The sequence below is a fragment of the Pantherophis guttatus genome, chromosome 3, assembly GCF_059756535.1.
Source record: "Pantherophis guttatus breed Tessera chromosome 3, ASM5975653v1, whole genome shotgun sequence".
Classification (NCBI taxonomy): domain Eukaryota; kingdom Metazoa; phylum Chordata; class Lepidosauria; order Squamata; family Colubridae; genus Pantherophis; species Pantherophis guttatus.
Window position 1 is genome coordinate 161,461,961 of NC_142065.1, and position 20,886 is coordinate 161,482,846.

Sequence of the window (20,886 nt, forward strand, 5' to 3'; positions counted from 1 at the left end):
TAACACCCTGGAGGCAGCCTCATGTAACCTCCCGGGAAACCAGTACCAACCAGGAGGGACACGGGTTCAGTAAACATGTGGCCGCACTAAGTCTCCCCAAAATCCTGTCCACATCATCGGGAGTCACAGCATCAAACTCCTCCCAGGTAACATTCTCAAGACTATTCCTCGTCACCCTGCCCTAATCTACCCAGTCAGAGTCCAAATCCCTCCGGATCTGAGCGATTTTGTCATACAGGTAATGTCCAAAATCCTCCACCCTGCCTTCCAAGGGATCCTCCCGCACTCCCGGATGGAGCAGGGAGCGGGTCACCCTAAACAGAGCGGCCAGATGATTCCCTGATGATGCAATAGAGGCGGAAAAGTAATTAAACTTTGCCGTCTTTATCGCCACTAGGTAGGCCTTAATATGCGACCTTACCAGTGTTCGATCAGATTCAGCGAGACTGGCCCTCCAATCCCTCTCCAGGCGTCTTTTCTGGTGCTTCATTTCCCTCAGCTCCTCAGTGAACCAAGGAGCCGCTCGGGATCGGCACCGGGTCAGAGGCCGCAAAGGCACGACTCGGTCCAAGGCCCCACCAGCTACCCGATCCCAGGCGGCTACCAGGGCCTCGGCCGAGTCATGTGCTAGATCCTCAGGAAATGGCCCAAGCTCCATCTGGAACCTCTCAGGATCCATCAGGTGCCTGGGGCGGATCCATCTAATTGATGTTGCACATTGGCAGTTGTGACGCATATTTTGAGTCACAGGGAGCTGCAGCAGAGGGGTGAAAGAGCCGCATGCGGCTCCAGAGCCGCAGGTTGCTGACCCCTGTTCTATGGCTAGTTGTCCCACATCAAGTTGGCCATAGTGAATTGACCAGGTTGTCCTAGACCAGGTTGTTCTAATTTAGTCTACAGCTTCCTAGTGGTCCTATGCAAGGATTAGACCTGACATGCAAACCTTTAGATCTAAAAAAAAAAAAAAAGGAAAGTGCTGCAACATGGTAATACATACCAATCTCATAAGACAGTAGGAAAGGTCCAGAATATTGCATGCAAATCTGTAGTCTTGAGTTGTTCATCCTTGATATCAAAAGATGAATAAACATGAATTTATAGAAAAGAATTAGGAAACATAACAAAATACTAGTGATCATGATCTACAATTCCAGATTCTCTAGCACTGTGAGAATAATATACATCTTTGTCCTTGAAGCTGACTCTTTCATTGCAGAGCTTCTCACAGTTTACAAAAAACTCTCAGCATGAAATTAGATGCCAACAATAGTAGGCCAACTCCAAGAATTATAACAAAACCTAGTGTCAACTCTCTTTCCAAATGGGCTCAAATCACATAATAGATGCCTATAATATAAAGCAAACTTTTTGTACACATGCATGCACATGTGTATATTTCATGAGAAATCTTCAGTACCATTGTGCTGTTGATTATGCTGAGCAAATCAGTGTAAGAAAAAAAACATGCATTTATAAGGGACATAAAAATATAATGAGAAACTCAGCAACAGCATATATCTGTTTCCTCCATTGTTAAGTAACAGATTTAAAAGCTGCTACATGCCACCTCACCCCACACACTCTACCAACAATCTTGAAATGGAGATTTAGAATTCATTTGCAGTTTTTACAAAAGATGTCTAGCTTACCCTAGCTTACCATTGTCACTCTTTAGGTGTTTAGATAAACAATTACTTGGCCTTAAGACAGCATCACCACCTGGGAGGGTGTTATCTTCACTCTGTTTTAGAACATGGAACTCTGGATTCATTATCATTTTGTGCTCTGTGTAGTAATGTGATGCTACACCTCTTTTACTGTTATGCTTTCTGGCTTGACTTTGTAATACACACTTATATTTCTGCTTACATCCATCAGAGGCTGCTATTATTTCCAGCGAATATTCTTATGCATACACCTGCATAACTATTTAAAGTCATAACTATTCTCTAATAAACATAGTCACATATTGCTGTTTTCAACTATGTTTATTTGGTGAAGTTTCTCCTGATTTACTATATGCTACAGTTAAGTATGCAATTCTCATTTTGAAGGTTTCAAGGTTACCATACTTGCAGGCATGGTGTAACATTTACAACCTGTTTTGGATGGGGGAGCAGGTCCCCTGAAAACATGAAAAGGCTGCCTCATCAATTTGAATTGGACTTCAGTTCTCTTTGAACAATGGATGACCAATGGAAAGGGACTGAAGAAGTTTCTAGTCAAAAATTTCTGGAAAACAAGTTGCCTACTTGATCAGCTATGCAGTTTGGATCTAAGGTAATCTATGAAGATCTATTTAGCAATAATAGCTAGAAGCCACTTTTGATAACTTTGGCTGGTATAGCAATAATAGACTTAAACAAGGATAGCTTTAATCTTAAATACACATGGACTAGTTACAACCTAATTACTCTGTATTACAGTATTAAACCATTTGAAAATGATAATTGACACAAAGACATCTACTGGGTGAACAAACTATATTACTTCTATTTGATACTAATTATATTGGTTAGCATTTATTTATGGGAGTAATTTGAAATGGGCCAAGAAATGGATTGGTACTAAACCTAATTTAATAATTATTTTTATGACTCTGTTTCCCAAAATACCCAGAGATATCATGAAGCTTGTAAATAGGAAATGGAAGCAAAATCTTAGCAAAATCTTCCACCCACTTGTAGCCTCTTGGAATCCTAAAACACAGCCTCTAAATCAAAGATTTGTGGGGGGTTTTTGCAAAAAGTTTTTTTATTTTTATTTTTTCTAACATACAAATTACATCTTTTTGGAACAGAGCCCTGATCCGGTCATCAATTTATACAATTTTTATTTTGCCATAACACTTATTTCTTAATCTTAAATCACCTATCTCAACTAATACCATCTTTTTAAAAAATTACTCAAATTTACTTAATCAAAAGTTACCCTTTTATTAACCTCCCTTAAATCTTAATTCAATTAATACCTCATAGTACATTTCACAATTCTTACCCTAAATCCTCACTATTAACAATACTTAATCTTAAATCACCTATCTCCCCTATTACCATCCTATAAAGAGTTTACTCTTATTTACTTAATCAAAACAATTACCCTTCTGGGTAAATAAAGGATGACCAAAAGCTATATGTAAGAAAACTGAGAGTCAAAATATGAGTTGTTGACAATTTTGATGGTTTCTTTAACTGTTGTATATCTCTTTTATACCTTATGATACAGTTTTCTACCTGAAAACTGTTTTAAAAATGGACCTTGAAATATTGGTGTCCAGCAGTCATGCTCAGAACCTGGTTTCACAGGGCTGCAAAGAGGAAGTTAGGCCATAGATTTCTTAAGTCTTCTATAAGTTAATTTTGAATTAAATGCTTCATTAAATGTTTACTTTCTCTTTCTTGAGTATGCAGTGAGTTATTTTTTATTATCGTTTATTTATAAAGTACTTAACCCACTTTTCATTAACAAAAAATAATCCCAAAACAATGCAAGCTAATAAAACAACACAAGATTACAATTGTCAAAATCAAAAAATGTCATTTGAAAAAGTAAAAACATTAAACAGCTTCAACTTAGATCTACACTAGAGACCTCTGTTCTTCTGCTAAAAACACAAAACCCATCAGTTTTAGGTTTTCAGTCACAAGAAAATTGCTCCAACCTAAACTGCCATTTTTCTGAACCGTCACCAGCTTTATGGTATCGTCTAAAATATTCTTGCAAATTAATCCTTAAATTCCATACCAAAGTCCTCTTTAAATATCTTCCAGTTTCAGAACAAACACATGCAGAAATAGCATTCTTTCAGTCAAAATTACTTTCTTGGTCATCTTAACAGACCTCAGCTCAATTACAACAAGCTGTATAATTTGTGAGGAAATTCCAAGACAGACAGAATATGGAATCAGGAAACCTCCTGGAAATTGTAGCTACTCCTTCTCTGCAGCTGCTCTTGATGAAGCCTAATAATTCAATCTAATTAGGATAGAAGCAATAGGCCCTTGCTGTGTAATCTTTGTAAGAGTAAGTACTGTGGGGACCAAACTGAAGTTTTATCCCGGTGCTATAATTTAATGCACTTAGAGGACAATCATGTCAATGAAACAATTGTAATGATGAGCTCTTCTTTTACCCTTGCGTTTCTTGACACATAATGGGGTTTTAACAACTCTAGCATTTCTGTTACTATTTTTTTTCTCTCAAACATTTGTCCAGCAATTTCCTTTTCTTCAATGCTACCATTAACTGGATGAAATATATTGAAAGAAAATGCAATATAATTTCACACATTCAAAATTACATAATACTTCACTACTTTATAGATATATTTCACACACACACACACACACACACAGGTCTGGCTTTCAGAGAATGCACATACTGTGTATTTTAAAATAAAATAAAGACCAAATGTATTTCTCAGGTTTCTTTTAGGAATAACGGTTTCATTTGTGACATTTGCATGCATAGTAGTCAACTGTAAGTTTAACTTCTAGTTAAAACTAGGTATGTTTGTATTTCTTCAAATATTTTAATAAAAAAATCCCTACAATTGACAAATTAAGAATCAACTTGAAATAATAAATAATAAGGGATAACTGTATAAAAATGCATAATACTGTTTTCATTACACAAGAGTAATGGCAAAATGTCATAATGTGTCATAATGGGTATCAATTATTTCTAAATCATTTGATAGAAAATGTACTGATGATATCTAATTTAGTTCCTGGTCCAGACATCACCCACTGATGACCTTTCTATGGTCTTAGTAAGGCTAACTTATGATACTTGAGAAAGCATTGTACTTTCTCAAGTACTTTAAGAAGAAAACTAGGGAGATATAATTATGATTATGATTAAGATGTAATTAACTCCTGCAAGTTGAAGTTATGTGGCTTGTAGGTTGGCACATTTTACAATAAGTTGCAGTTTCAGATGGTCATCAAGTAAAGTCTTCCATGACTGATAATTAATTACAGCATGGCAAATGTCATTCTGGCACAACTTACAATTACTGCTCTATCAGGAAGACTCCCAAGTTGTACACTATCTCTTTTGGTAAGAGTACATCTTACCAAAATTGATATTGTCCCAGATTCAACTGGCTTCTGAACCAATAGCTGTTTTGTTTTGCTATGATAATCTGAAACTATTTCTCTTCAACTAGATGGTATCTAGTTGAAGATACGTCTCCCAAGTGGCATCAGATAGAGATGCATCACTGGATATCATCAGCAAAGTAATATTGTAATAAAGTAATACGATTGAATGACAAATTCCATAGTTACATGCAGATGTTGATCAGGATATGGGAAATGTTTGAGTCCCATATTATAATATCCAAAAACTTAGAAGCATTCCCCTAAACACACATTATCTATTCACTCAAGAGGAGTTAACCAGCATTAAATATTACCTTCCATCTTAACCCTTAGAGGCAGTCCAGAAGAATGTCACTGAGAGATCCAACAAGATTGGGAGGATTGCACTACTACTATGACATAGAGACCAACGAAGTTTCCATCCCATGTCCAATCTAAGCCCTGACTGAAAAGGATTCAGATAATTCACTTCCTCCAGAATACTTCAGAGTTTATCCGACCACATTTTCAATAATCTTTTCGGAAGTAAAGGTTGAGACTAGATGGTGGTAGAGCACAATATTGATCCATGGCTGGCTCCTTAAAGATAGGGCATATTCTCAATACTCTCTTCAGAAATATCATAATCTCTGTCTCCCATAATGAAATATTCAGAACAGCTCTGACCCACTCTTTTGTTCTTTGTGCATGTACTAGCCAAGGGCAGGGATGTAGCCCACAGTTGACAAGTCTCATCTCATCAAGCCGCCCTGAGTCTTCGGAGAGGGGCAGCATACAAATTGAATTAATAATAATAATAAATCAAAGACACCATTAACCAGCTCAACTTTTTCTTGCAGGACTTTTTCCAGCCTGTTCTAACTTTGAGCAAATGGAAATTGGATGATTTTGAAAGTTGCAAATAATAACCAGATTATTCATTCCTTTACTTAATGAGGAATCATTCATTCCTCATTTCAAATATTGGACTTGAACTCACTCAAATAAATCTCTGAAGATCTTTTCATATTTTATCTTTCAAAATTCTGCAGAAATTGCTGAAGCTGAGTGAGTAAAAGAAAAAGAAAAAAAGACTGGTTAGCCAAAAGTCACCCAGTAAGCTTTTTCTCCAAGGAGCCTGAAAAGAGGAAATAAAGCATTCAGCATGACTTTTCACACATTTGCAGACTAACAAACTGAATACTGATGGCTAGGCATAGGGCCTTTTATTTACCCTTCAGAGTTGCAATATCTCTTTCTGACCTCAGAACATGAATCAGATTTCTATTCGACCATCAACTAGTTAAAATATTAATTACTAAATCTACAATCTTAAATATTTCTCTCCCTCATTCTTTCTTTCCCTTATTAAGTATCCTTAGATTGGATCAAACATCTGTAAATGAAAGATTTTTTTAAAAATGTATTTTATTTCAGTATTTTTCAGCATGCAATATTATCATTTCAGGGCTTTGTTTTGCTCTGTTTGTTTAGCTGTCTTTAGTAATTTTAAGCCAGCTTTTCTTTTCATTACCCTTAGGGAATGAACTCTGGGGTCTGTTAGCTTAATATTGTGAATAAAATTAGCTTCTTCGGATGCCGTGTTTTGTGATGGAATGATGAAAGCTTTTCTGTTTTGCTCCATATATTGAATTGAATTGAACTTATTTGAATAATCTTTTACAAAGGTTTACTTACAAAGTTAAGTAAACTTTACAAACATAAGGATATTTTTCTATCAAATATTTAAATATCAAAATATATGATTTTAACAAAGGAAGGAAGGAAGATCTGATTTACGGAATAAAGAATAACATAGTTGGAAGGGACCTTGGAGGTCTTCTAGTCCAACTCTTTCCTCAGGCAGGTGACCCTATACCATTCAGCACAAATGGCTGTTCAACCTCTTCTTAAAAACGTCCAGTGATGGAGCATCCACCACTTCCAAAGGCAAGCTGTTCCACTGATTAATAGTTCTCATTGGCAGGAAATTTCTCCTTGGTTCTAGGTTGGATTTATCTATTAATTCTTGTCCTGCCCTCAGGTGCTTTCAATAATAGGTTCTCTGCAACAGCCTTTCAAATATTGGAAGACTCCTATCATGTCACCTCTAATCCTTCTCTTTATTAGACTAGACATACTCAGTTCTTGCAATGGTTCATCATAAATCTTTCTTTCCCTCAATCCTATATTTTCCTGGAAGCGGATCAGTGAATAAGGATATAAAGTTTGCAATATATCAGGAACTTAAAGAGAAAGAGGGAGAACATAGAAACCATTTGATTATACTAGATACAAAAATGTCATCAGGTGTTTATCTGAATAGATGAAAATTTTAAAATGTGTGGAGTGACCATTTCCTATTTCCCCAGATGCAGGTATTGCTACACCAATAGGACAGTTCTCGTGAGACTTTGCAGTTCAACATATGAAGATCAGGCATGCACTCATGGACAACTTAGGAAGGAAGTCCACTAATAAGTGATTCTGTTATTCAGTTTATTGCCCTCACATATTCAAGCTACCTACCACAGTCAGGGCTCAGGTGTTTCTAGATAAGATCAGCTAGGGCTGAGACTTGCTCAGAGGACAAAGCTATCAGTTTCTCACATATCCTGACAGGCCTAATGTGATACAACTAAAACAGCAATGGCACCAGGTATTTAATTCATGCCCATTTTTGTAAAATTCATATTGCTGCTCATTTGCTATGACAAATCTTCACTGAAAGCAGGGGCATGAATATAGCGTGAAAGCAAGAAGATTTGGCTGTCTGGTAGTGAATGCTGGAATGTGGAAAATAAAAGGCTATAAATAAGTACAAGAAGCATTCCTGAATCTTTCATGATTATTCCCCTTCCATTATCTGTCCGTATAAATAAAAATAAAGCACTGCTTAAAAATGTTCCCTGGCACTTCAAAAGGCAATATATTAAAGAGCTGCTTGGTACAGCATTTACAACTTCCACAATGATTTTAAGCTCATTGATTTTCTTCCAGCAAAGACCTATCTTTTCATCTTGCCACTGTTTTTATTATTTTGCTTGTTTTCATAGAGACCACATGCAAAACAGATATGTGCAGAGTGTTTGTGATTAATGTATGTCCTGAGTCCCAGGGAAAATAAGATTTGTTCTTCTTGCTTAGCTTTCTTGGTCAGAGACTTTTTTCGTTTTCAGTACTCCCTTTGTATAGAAGTGACGAAATTCACTATATGGCTTAAGAATGTCTTAGATTGCAAAATGGAAATAATAGCTTGGTTTTCTTTGTCCTTTAGTAGCTCCTCCCATTGCACTAAACTGGAAACTAACTAACTGCTTTTAGAATTGATTTTCTTAATTTGCATTATAATATGTTGTATACCACGTGAGGTGAAATGACATGGAATGTATACATGTATATTGTAGTATTAAACTACAATAATACAGCATAGATCGAAATTTGCATGGGTCCAAATCTATCAGTCAATGATCTCTCAGTTTGAAACACTGTAAAGAATATGGACAGATATGTATCTAGGAAAGACCTATTTGCATTTCAGTTAAAGGTTATGGGAACCAAGTAACATCAAATGAACTCTACACAAAGTCTGAATTGAATAGAGGAGGAGTGGCCCCACATTGATGGCAACACATGCACGAGTCAAACAAATCAACTAACTTGGAGATGGCATGGCCTCATATTTTGCTTATGTTAATACTACAACAGGTGTAGTTTCCTCTTTAGCTCACTTAACATTTTATAAAGCATTACTTAATTAACACTGAGTTCTGATCAGAAGCCTGGGGGTTCAGAAAATTCAATATGCCAATCATGACCACATGGTCAAAGTCCCACCCCTTTGTATTTGCATGTAAAAAGGAGATAGCCTTTTGACCACACAGTTATGACCACTTTTTGGAGGGAACCATTCTTGTGGATGACCTGCCAAATTTTCTTATGACAATAATCCAACAAACTTCAGCAAAATGCTTTTGAACCTAAAGACATTCAAGAGTAATATTAAAAAGTAATAATGTTATTTTAGTAATAGCCTTTGAAAAAGATTAACAGGAACAGTAAAAATGAAATTGTCTCAGGAAAAGATGTCTGGAGAACCACTGATAGTTAAAATCTCTATTTGTAGCCATTTTAATTTCAAACTGTTCAGAAATATACAACCATTTAAACTTAGTAAAATGATTGCTGCATCACAATACATTGAAGGAAAAATTTCATAAAACATTTAAAATAATTGTAAAAGTTATAATGGCTGTCATCTTGTAGCTATTTCCCAATAATTGTGACTATTAATTGTATCCAAATCTATTGTTATTCTAACCTAGGTTCTATAATTAATAGCTATTGTATATTAACAATCACATTCAAGTTCAAACAAGCAACATTTCATTTTAGACTTTGATTGCTATAAGTCATAAACAATGTAATGATTAATGAAATCCATAAGCAATTAAACCATGACATTCAATTGACAATAGCATCATATTGTCATTTTTGTGGAATTTAAAAGTTTTTTTTTAAATTGTGTACCACAAATATGAAACAAAGCAAGCAATAATGCTTGAGGTTGCTATTAGTTCCACTGGAAAGAATGCCATCTGCTCCTTTACTGTGACAATCCTATGCCATCTTGAGTAAGAAGAGGGCTCCTAAGTGGCACTTTTATTTAAGAACACACTGAAAAGCGACATTTCAAAAACTTTTTTAATTAATAGTAAATTGATTTTAAGAAACACTATAAAAACTGATGATAGTGCTGCTTTGTGCATTTTAATACAAAAGGAAAATAATGTTAAATTTTATAACGAGATGCATCAGATTATTTAGATGCCTAGGAATTAAATTTTCTCTCTTAACATTTATGAAACATCTGATCTTGTTCTGATTTTAATACATATTAACTTGAAGTTATTTCTTAAATATACTAACATTTCTCATTTGGTGCCTAATTGTAGGCACTGAAATAAATACAGAACACTTATTATTTTATAAATACTGTATTTTGTATTTATATATAATGTATTTCCCTGTTCTTACAAATTATTGATAAGTATGAATTGTACGAGTAATCTTTAAAGAAAATATTCCAGTTCAGAATAATTCATTTCAGAAATTCTCTTAAACCTGAACAAAACTAAATCATATGATTTATTTCATTTTATTTATTTTAGAAATGTATAATGCCATCCACTCTACAACAGTTCTGGGCAATGTAAAAACAATCATACAATACAATTAAAAAGAAAAGAAAAGAAAATCCACCCAAATATCATAAAAAAGCAGCCTTTAAATACAATCAAACACATAGGACTTGCTATCCAGACTACCCGAAGAGCCAGGTTTTCAGAACTCTTTGAAACATGACCAGGGTCAAATTTAACTCAAAGGGGATGTCATTCCAGAGGACAGATGCTTTGATAGAGAAGGCACGCTATCTAGAACCCACCAGGTTTTTAGGTATATATGTGCCAATTCTGTCTGATCATACAGACCAACCGAAGTCACAGAAGATACCAGTAGATAGTTCTTTAGATAACCAGACCCTATGCTATGCTTTGATTTTAATATTAAGGATATGTTATTAATATTATTGAATATTAAGGGTAGCACAGGATTGTTCAAGAAGGCTTACAGTATGCCACAAGAAACATACACATCGTGTTATTCTCCTGGATAGTTGAATTGCACATCCAGTTCTGAGGCTACTGCCTAGACGTTTTCTATATAATTATCTGGATTGTGTGTATATGGTTACTTCTCTTCTTTCATGTTCTCATCATATGCAAAATAATAATAATAATAATAATAATAATAATAATAATGATAATAATTAAAAAAAATAATACTTGATGTACATGGATGATTTGAAGCTGTTTGGTAAAACAAAAGCTGAACTGAATTTATTAATTGAAAACACAAAAGAATTCAGCCAAGACATCGGTATGCAGTTTGGAAGTGACAAATGTGCAACAATAGCAACCAAAGCAGGCAAGATCATAGAAGAGGATGGAATAGAACTAGAGAATGAAGAAATGATAAAGGCAGTAAAATCAGAAGAAGGCTACAAATACTTGGGGATTTTAGAAGCCTCTGACTTAATGCATAATAAAGTCAAGGAATCAACTTCAGCCAAGTACATTCAGCGAATTCGTAAGATATTAATGTCCAAATTGAGTGGAGGAAACATCATAAAAGCCATAAATACCTGGGCTATACCTGTGATTAGATACTCTGCAGGAATAATTGACTGGACCCAGATGGAGTTAGACAATTTGGACAGAAAAACAAGGAAGCTTATGACAATGAATCATGCCTTGCACCCTAAAAGTGATGTTGACCGATTATATTTACCAAGAGCAGAGGGTGGTCGAGGACTCCTACAAGTAAAGCAGACTGTGGAAGAAGAAAAACGCAGCTTGAATGATTACATCCAGAAAAGTGAAGAATCAATGATTAAGGAAGTAAATAAAGGAGGCTTTTTAAAGACAACTAAAACAAAAGCAGAACATAAGAAAGAAGTAATTGAGCAGCGAGCTGAAAATTGGAAAAGCAAAACTCTGCATGGCCAATACTTGAAAAGTATTGAAGGCAAAGCTGACCAGAAACTAACTTGGAACTGGTTAAGATCAGGAGTACTGAAAAAAGAAACAGAAAGCTTTATTTTGGCAGCTCAAGAACAAGCCCTAGTCACAAACTGCATGAAGGCAAAAATTCAAAATGTTACCATCAACAGCAAATGCCGCCTCTGCAATGAGAAAGATGAGACAGTCTACCACCTGATCAGTGGATGCAGCAAAATTTCACAAACTGACTACTTACAATGCCATGACCGTGTTGCTAAGATCATTCACTGGAAATTGTGCCAGAAGTTTGGATTTGAGTACAGCAAAAACCACTGGGAACATCAGGTTGAGAAAGTTTTAGAGAATGAGAAACTCAAGATCTTGTGGGACTTTAGGATTCAGACTGACAGGCATTTGGTCCTCAACACACCTGACATAACAATAGTTGAAAAGAAAAAAGTATGGTTCATTGACATTGCAATACCTGGTGATGCACGAATTGAAGATAAGCAGCAAGAAAAAATCACAAAGTACTGGTACTTGCAAATTGAAGTTGAGCGACTGTGGAAAAAGAAATTGTGTGTTGTCCCGATTGTAATTGGAGCCCTTGGAGCAATACCCAAAGGGCTACCCCGCTATTTAGAAATTCTAAATTTACCAGACTTGAACATTTTGACTCTACAAAAAACCACCTTACTCGGAACAGTTTAAATCCTCCAACGATACCTTAACAGTTCCTAGGTCCTTGGTTAGGACTCGAGCTGCTGAGCTATTAACCAGCCTCCAAGGCTGTGAATCTCAGTAAAGATTAAATAATAATAATAATAATAATAATAATAATAATAATAATAATAACAACAACAACAACAACAACAACAACAACAACAGCAGCAGCAGCAGCAGCAGCAGCAGCAGCAGCAGCAGCAGCAGCAGCAGCAGCATGGGATTGTTTGACCTGGCTTGCAGAATGCCACAACAAACATACTCATCATGCTAGTCCCTTTTCTAGTAAGAAATATTATGCAAAGCTGAGGAAAGGATTAAGAAATAATAAGCAAAAGTAATTAAAGATACGCAATAGGAAAAAGAAATATAGTTTAATCTACTTAACACCTGCATCATTCACTATACTTCTCCATACTCTTCTATATTTGCAAATCCTTCTAGCTTCCACCACTTCAACATTAATCCATACATTAAATGTTATACTCTAACTTTCTCTCTTTCTAAGGATCTCATTGATTTCATTCAGCAAAGAGTTTTTGACTGTCCTTTTCTTTTGAAGTACTCACTCTTCCTTCATATAGTTGCTTTGCTATTTGATCTTGATTCATACTTTTTGACATGGTCAATTCACCTTAATTTGCTTCTTTCATACTATACATAGTCCTCACTTAACAATGGTAATTGGGACTGGAATGTGCATCATTAAGCAACATTATCATAAATCACAATGTCACATAACCACACCACTTAGCAAAAGAAATTCTGCCACTTCCAATTGCCATAGTTAAGCACCTTACTTGACCCAAAACACCTTGGGTCAAGTAAGGATATCACATACTTGTCATTTGTGAACCCTTGCTGGCTTCCCCATTGACTTTGTTTGTAGGTAGCTGGTAAAAAAAGGTCTCCAATAATGATCATGTGAACAGCTGGATACTGCAACCAACATAAATATGAGGACCAGTCATAAGTACACTTTTTTAGCACTTTCTTTAGTTCAAAAGTTCAGTTAAACTAAGGACCACTTGTATTCAGTCAACATTCATTCATATCCTAGTCATTTTTAATCCTATCAAAAGATACACACACACACACACACACACACACACACACATATATATATACTTATAGAGCAAGAGATTGAGTTCAATGAAATTGTTCCTATAAATATATGGACAAACAAATCAAACATTAGGAGAGTTGAATTTGATTTTAATATTTTAATAAGTAATTTGAAATGTTGCTTGTTCATTCCATAGCATGTTATAAATAGATGCATGTCATATCTTCCCTGGATCCTAATATCTTAAATTTAATCTGACTGAGCATTAATTCAACCAGTAAAATGTTCTGTCTGTCTGTCTCCCTGTTTGCCTATCTTGTAAAATCATGTTTTTCACCATTTAGATCTGTCTAAAGATCTGTTATCCTCTTTTCTACAGTCTGGATTTTAAAAAAAACTTTTCTTTATTTAAAAAATCTTTTCATTATGTTTTTAGAAAAAGAACAGTGGACCATGTTTATCTTGTCTTAATTGGTTAGTGACATTGAAAACAAAAACTGATAATAATTCATTTTTAGCCTAACACACAATAATGAGATATTTAGTTAATTTAAAAACTGTAATATTATTCAGCAGCAGTTGTATCCCATAATAAACAGATTTTAGTAAATAAAATTTAGCTTAAACTGTGAAGTATTCCTTCCATCATAATTGATACTGAAACTTAAGTTTGCCTTAATTAGCTCAAACTACACTAGGACAGCATAATAACTGCATATCAAGCAGTTGATTGATGTGCTAAAATACTTTATGTAATAATTCCACAGATGCCAAGAAGAAGAAGCTAAACACTTTACAGTAACAGGATGCAAATCAAAGTGTATCTGGTTTTTTTTCCTAAATCCCTCCCACCCCCAAAAAAATTCCAACATGTCAGCAAGAGAGTGTCACTAAAATTTCAAATAGCAGATTCTCCCCTATAATATCTTATTTTGTAATACTGATCATCCAAACAGGTTTCAAAGAGTCCTCGTGAGTCGCAGTTTCTTAAGAAAAGGTGAATAGTCAAGAAGGTCTTAGATTTAGAGTGAATAACCACTTTAAGCAGGAAGGCTGCATCCGGTGCCAGGTGGTTCATCAAATATTGCAGCATCAGGATTCTTGATTTTTTTCTGAAGGAATGTAGAACTGAACTTGGGAAAGGAAGGAATGAGTTATTAAGTTGTGAGGGGAGGTGACTTTCAGAAGAAATTTCTGAGATAAAGGATAGTATGAAAAAGAAACTTAAAATAATGCTGCCTTGATTTTATTTAGTATAAGATAAAACAGACACGAACTTGGCATGTTCAAGATTCTGGAATTCTGCCTTAGTACTATAAAGTACTTTCTTGACTTCTGGTCACGCCAAGGTTGATATAAATCTTGAAGGCCTGTCCAACTTTCTCTGTCTCACCTTATACTAAATAAAAGGTAGGATTATTTTGAGTTTCTTTTTCATGCTTCCTTTTCTCCAGGACTGGCCGATCTCTTCTGCAAGTCTCCCCTTAAGTTGTCAATCACTCTTTCCCCAAGATCATCTCTATATTCCTTTATAATTCTTTACAATTCTATGTGTCTTTAGCTCAACAATAACACGATTCCCTTCAGACGCCAATAAAAGAAAACCGAGGGGTTACAGGCAGAGGAAGAAAAATGATGAAGTGAGACTGAGGATACATTCACCTCAATTCTCTTCAAATTTAAATGTATTTGGGGAGAATTAGGAAGTCCCAGTGGCAGCTATCATAAAACATAAAATATTAAGATAACTTCCCATTGCTAATATATTAATTTGTTAATTGGACAGAGCAATTACTAAACATGCAACAATTAAAAAGCAAATTACAACAGAGTATTTCCCCCATCAAATGATATAAGATTGGATGAACACAGGAAATTAACATTTAAGTATAGTGCTTTCAGTATGAGATCCAATTTGGTGTAGTGGTTAAGGTGCTGATCTAGAAATCAGGAAGCTTTGAGTTCTAATATCATCTTATGCATGAAAGGAAGCTGGGTGACTTTGGCTCTCTCACTCACTCACCTGATAGGGTTTTGGGGAAAATAGGAAGAAGAAGGAGCATTTGTTCACCATCTTGGGTTACTTATAAAGTAGTAAAAGTGGGATAAAAAAAACAAACAAGTAGTTCCAAATGTCATTTCTGATACTTTAGGTTCTGAAACCAAAGCATAGAAACTGGACTTGGAGTTAAAGGACTATTGACCAGTGTGAAAATTTTTACATTTTTAATTTCATTTTGTCTTCTTTGAAATTAAAACTAAGATACCACTTTTCTGACTAAAGCTAAATGAACACCCTCAAACTGGAGGCAATTACAAAAAATGTCAGTATTTGTACTGAAGAAATTGCTCATAAGAAAGGTTTGAGTTAAAGTACTGACGGCAAATATTGGCCAGCCAGCTGGGGTCAATACACTAAAATATATTTGTCATAGAATATGCAATATATGTGCCAATCTAAACTCTTAATGCCCTGCTCTGACAGCTTATCTGTGGGTAACTATTCTAAAATACTGTATATGAAACTTCACATTTTGCAATAAAAATAGCCACTAGACATATTATAAAGTAGTTCACTCATTTCGCTCATCAGCACTGAATACACAAAAAAAGTTTCAGCGACACCTATTAGTTGGAATACTGTTCCTGTGACAACATATGCATGCCTTGACAGCAGGATCAAAAGGTGCTAAAATTTAATTGGACAGAATAAGCTCACAGAGTTTCAGCCTCTCTAGATGATGGTAGAGAATCAACTAGAAATGAAAGTTAGAAAGTTAGAAGGAAAAATAACTTGATACAATAACTTTGACAAAGACCAAACATTCTTCTAGATGGGTCATTATACCCCTAGTCCATCTATTTTTCATCAACCAATTTTTTATAATATAAAATAATAGAGATGTACAGTGGGAAAACACAAGAAGCTAGAAATAAGAGGCAATACCTGTCATATAAAAGTCCAAGAACATTAAGAAGGATTTTACGTTTGTCTTATGCAGACAATTAATTGCAGAAGGACTTTCCTCATAATCTATTATAAACTGAATGAATCAAACATAGTAAACCAATAGTTTAGGTGAACCTATAAATTATCCAAGGGGCCTGATGGCTCAATGGTTAAAGATACTAGAAAGCTGACAGCCCAGGTTCAAGACCTGAGCACCATGTAACGGGGTGAATTCCTATTTCTGCCACAGCTCATCCCCACATAGCAGTTCAAAAGCATGCAAATGAAACTAGATTAATAGGTACCACTTTGGTAGGAAGGTAACAGCATTCCATGCACCTTTGGCATATAGCCATACTAGCCACAAGGCCACAGAAAATGCCTTCAGATAACGCTGGCTCCCTCAGTCAAGAAACGGAGATGAGTACTACACCCTAGAGTCGGACATAACCGGATAGGGAAATCTTTACCTTTACTTATAAAGTATCCAGCTGACTGCCCACTTAAGAATATCTTTTTGTGATCTATTCGTATAAACCAAACAGCATTTGCTTAAGCATCTGACATCATTCTTTGAGTTGAGAATTCTGTCAGAACATCCACAAAGTATGAAAGATATGAAAAGAAATGTGTTTCCTTTTTTCTGGGAGGTTATACTACAGGTCAATTGATAATAACTATGCAAAGAAAGTAATCCTTCAACATTTCTAATACAGGTAATCCTTGTTTAACCACTGCAATTGGGACAGGAATCTCTGTTGTTAATCAAAGCAGTGGTTAAGAGAAACTGTGACTGTGCTTGTGGTCTTACTATAGCTTTCCTTTGCTTTGCAGACTTGCAAAAATTGTAGATGTGAGGATTGATTGTAAAGTTACTTTTTCATCACATTGTAACTGCAAGCACTAAACAAAGTAGTTGTTCAATGAGAATTACTTGTAGTGAATAGAACTTGGCCTCTCTCAAACCCTCCATTTTGGTAACAGCCAAAAACAATCAGCTGTTGTATCCTTAAAAGTTCAGAACAAACAGTGGAAAAATTCCTTCAAATGTTCATGATCACTTGAATTTCACTCACAAACAATTATTATTCACTTAACAAGAAACCATGACCTCTATTTTTTTTAAAAAAATCTTTCTAATAATTATTGAAGAGCATCTTTGATGCTCTTTGAAAATCATGTGGGATACACAAATTATACTCATCCAAGATTCTGGCAAATGGCACTTAAAAACAAAAAAGTTGTTCATCATGTGGGAGCGGGCACATGTGGCCAGATAATAGAATGAAACTTGGGACTTTCAGGCACTTAAAATATTTCATTTACAATGAAATTGTACAATATTTCATTGTACAATGAAAATGGTGACTCAAACAATGGTGAAGCAGCTTAGCTGAGCCAGATCAACAACTGTCCAAAATACAACAGAAGCATTCTGGAGTCTTTTCTGTTATAGTTTTTACAAAATATAAGATCTGATTTCTTCCTTCTTATATGGCCCTTTTTATTTTCTAGCAACCTTCTCTGAAGTACCCTTTTTAAAAAAAGTTTTTACACTATGATTTTTTTACATCTCTACAAATCCAAACAAATGTATAACATAAACAGGTAAGTTTTCCCTCAACTATATTGATCTGACCTATTTTAATGCATTTGGCTTAGTATCAAAGAACATTCAATGTGCTTGTAAATCAGAGATGGCACTTTAATTTCCTGCAAAAAGCAATCTGACCCCAGTCTGCTGGAGAAATTCCTGTTGTGTTTAAGTTCCTGAAAAAAATTGTCAATAAAAAATTTAGCATCTTCTACTTATACACAGGACTGTACAGAGACATGAATGGATTTCATAATCAAGAATCTGGAATGAAATAAACCAATTTAAGAAAATTCTTAAGATCTTTGGGGAGAGGGGGTCAGGATCTTTCCAATGCAAATAAGTTTTTTTGGGAAGAGGAGTTGCAGGCTTCCTTTCTTTTAAAGTATATTTTCTTTGGAAAATGCATCACTTTCCACTGAGTCTAAATCAGGGGTGGGTTCTAAAAAAATTTACTACCAGTTCTGTGGGCGTGGCTTATTTTGTGGGCGTGGCTTGGTGGGGGGTAATGTGACTGGGTGGGTGTGGCCAACTTTTTTTTTTTACTTTTAAAACCATTTTTTCTACAACCTTAAGAGGTTGCAAGAAAAAAATGCTTTTAGAAGCCTCTGACGATCAGGCAATTCAGCTGGGATCGTCAGAGGCTTTTAAAGGCATTTTTTTCCTACCGCCTCTTCAGCTAAAGAAGTTGAAATGCTTTTAAAAGTTAAAAAAAAAGCCTCTGATGAGGTGGGTGGGGTAAGTGAGCAGCGACCGGGCGAGGACCGGTTCGGGGGCGTGGCCAGCCAATGTTATTACCGGTTCTCCAAACTATTAGAAATTTTTACTACCCGTTCTTGTGAACCAGTGTGAACCGGGAGCAACCCACTAAATGCATCAGCCTTTGCACATTTGTTCCTCACTTTTCTCTCTTCTAATAATATTACAAATTACTAAGGGGTGGGTCACACATTTGAATCTTCAACCATAATTCTGATAATCATGAAACTGCTTTAGGAATGGGCAGCAATGCTCAGAATACAGTTTGGATATACAGCTAGCTAACTTGCCATTTTCTAAAGCTCACAGATTTAGGAAACCTGGCATAATCAAACAGCCAATACATTATCACCTTTAAATTTGATATTCAATATCTGTTTGGTTTAAAAACTTAACTATTCCTAATTAACTTCTTCATTTGGATAACATAGATATAGTGACAGAGTTGCTCCAGATTTGCAGTTCTACTTTGATATGTAAACAACCTAAGACTAAAATAGCTGCCTATTCTAGATGACATTTTAGCGAACCAAGAGTTTTACTCAGTGGTGGGATTCTACCGGTTCTACCCGGTTCGGGTAAACTGGTAGCGGCGGCGGAGGGCTCCACCCACCTGCCTGGATGTCATCACGGTTGCTCTACGAATGCACAGAGGTGGCGCGCACACGCTCACATTTGCAAACTGGTAGTGAAGGTAAGTGAAATACCACTACTGGTTTTACTTCACATTCAAAGATCAGTTATATACCTGTACTCTAAACATTTCCTTCACTATTTTTGTTTAGACGAAGTAGAAACAGTCTCTTTCTCAAATAAAAATTTGTCATTGACCATTTGTGTACACTTTCCAATGCTTTCCCTATGACTTTTTTCTGTCAGCAATTTTCTCGGAAGCCCAGAATGAATAAAATGTATAGGGTTAAGGCTATTTTGATTTTTCACCTACTTGATCACCAATACAAAATATTGGGATGATTCATCTGATATGCCCAAACATTATCAAATCTTCTGTACTTAATATAGATTATTTAGAAATATGTTTTCCTTCTTTATTTTATTTCTTTCCTTATTCTTTGTTGTAAGAACATTTATAAATTGGCATTTTTAGAAGTAAAAATCTAAAATTAGAGCCGATATTTTGTGTAGCCAAGTGTACAATGCTTTTCCAGATTGCATGTTTATGCTACATACTTTAACCATGCAGAGAGGGGGGAAATAAGCTATTTTTCAACAGTTTCCCTAAAGAATTTTAGCTGGTAGTTGACCTCATGTAAAAACCCATTAATCATGAGAATTTCATCAACTCAATCTTAGGCCAAAATAGGGTAATGGAAATAAACAAAGTGTTGGAGATGTACCTTTCATATAGACTAGTTGAGTGTCTCATTTTCTACCATGAATTCATATGAGATTACATATAAACCTCTGACTTCTATTCTCTTGGTGGACTCATCGATCTTCACCTAAGTGGTTCCCTGCTATATCAGAATCTGGTACCATAGCAGAAGACATTTTATTTTCAGAAAATCATTACTATTACTAGAAGTAAATTAAACATATTGTCTGGGGAAGAGGAATCATTCACAGTGCTCTCCTGACCTAGTTCATATACTGTATCAAGCCATAATGTACTTTTTGTTTCATTTTAGTGTTTCAAACTAGTCACTTTGGTTTGGTTTATAAATTGTGGTATGGCTTGCCATTTCAACCAGGTTACAGATCATTGTTAAAGCAAATCATGATATGTACACACACACACACACACACAAGCCATATATATATATAAAACTGTCAATAGATTTTATGGCATTTGTTAATCTACACTTTAGGAGCTCCACATTTCAGAAAGATATCTTGGGGGAAAAAGTTATTTTGGAAATATCTGGTATAAATTAGTGCTTATATTTAAAGCCTTGCTATAAGTCTGATATTAGACATGTCAGGACTACATTCCAAGGAATCTCTTGTTATCATTTTCTGTGTTTATGGGATACTCTTGCCTGGCACTTATTTAATCCATATTGGCAGGACTTTGCGGGATAGATGAAAGGGAGCTAATCAAATCAAGTCAGAGCTACCTTCCCTGAGGGCGCAGTGGTTAAAGTGCAGTTGTGTGAGCAAACTCTGCCCACAGCCTAGAATTCAAT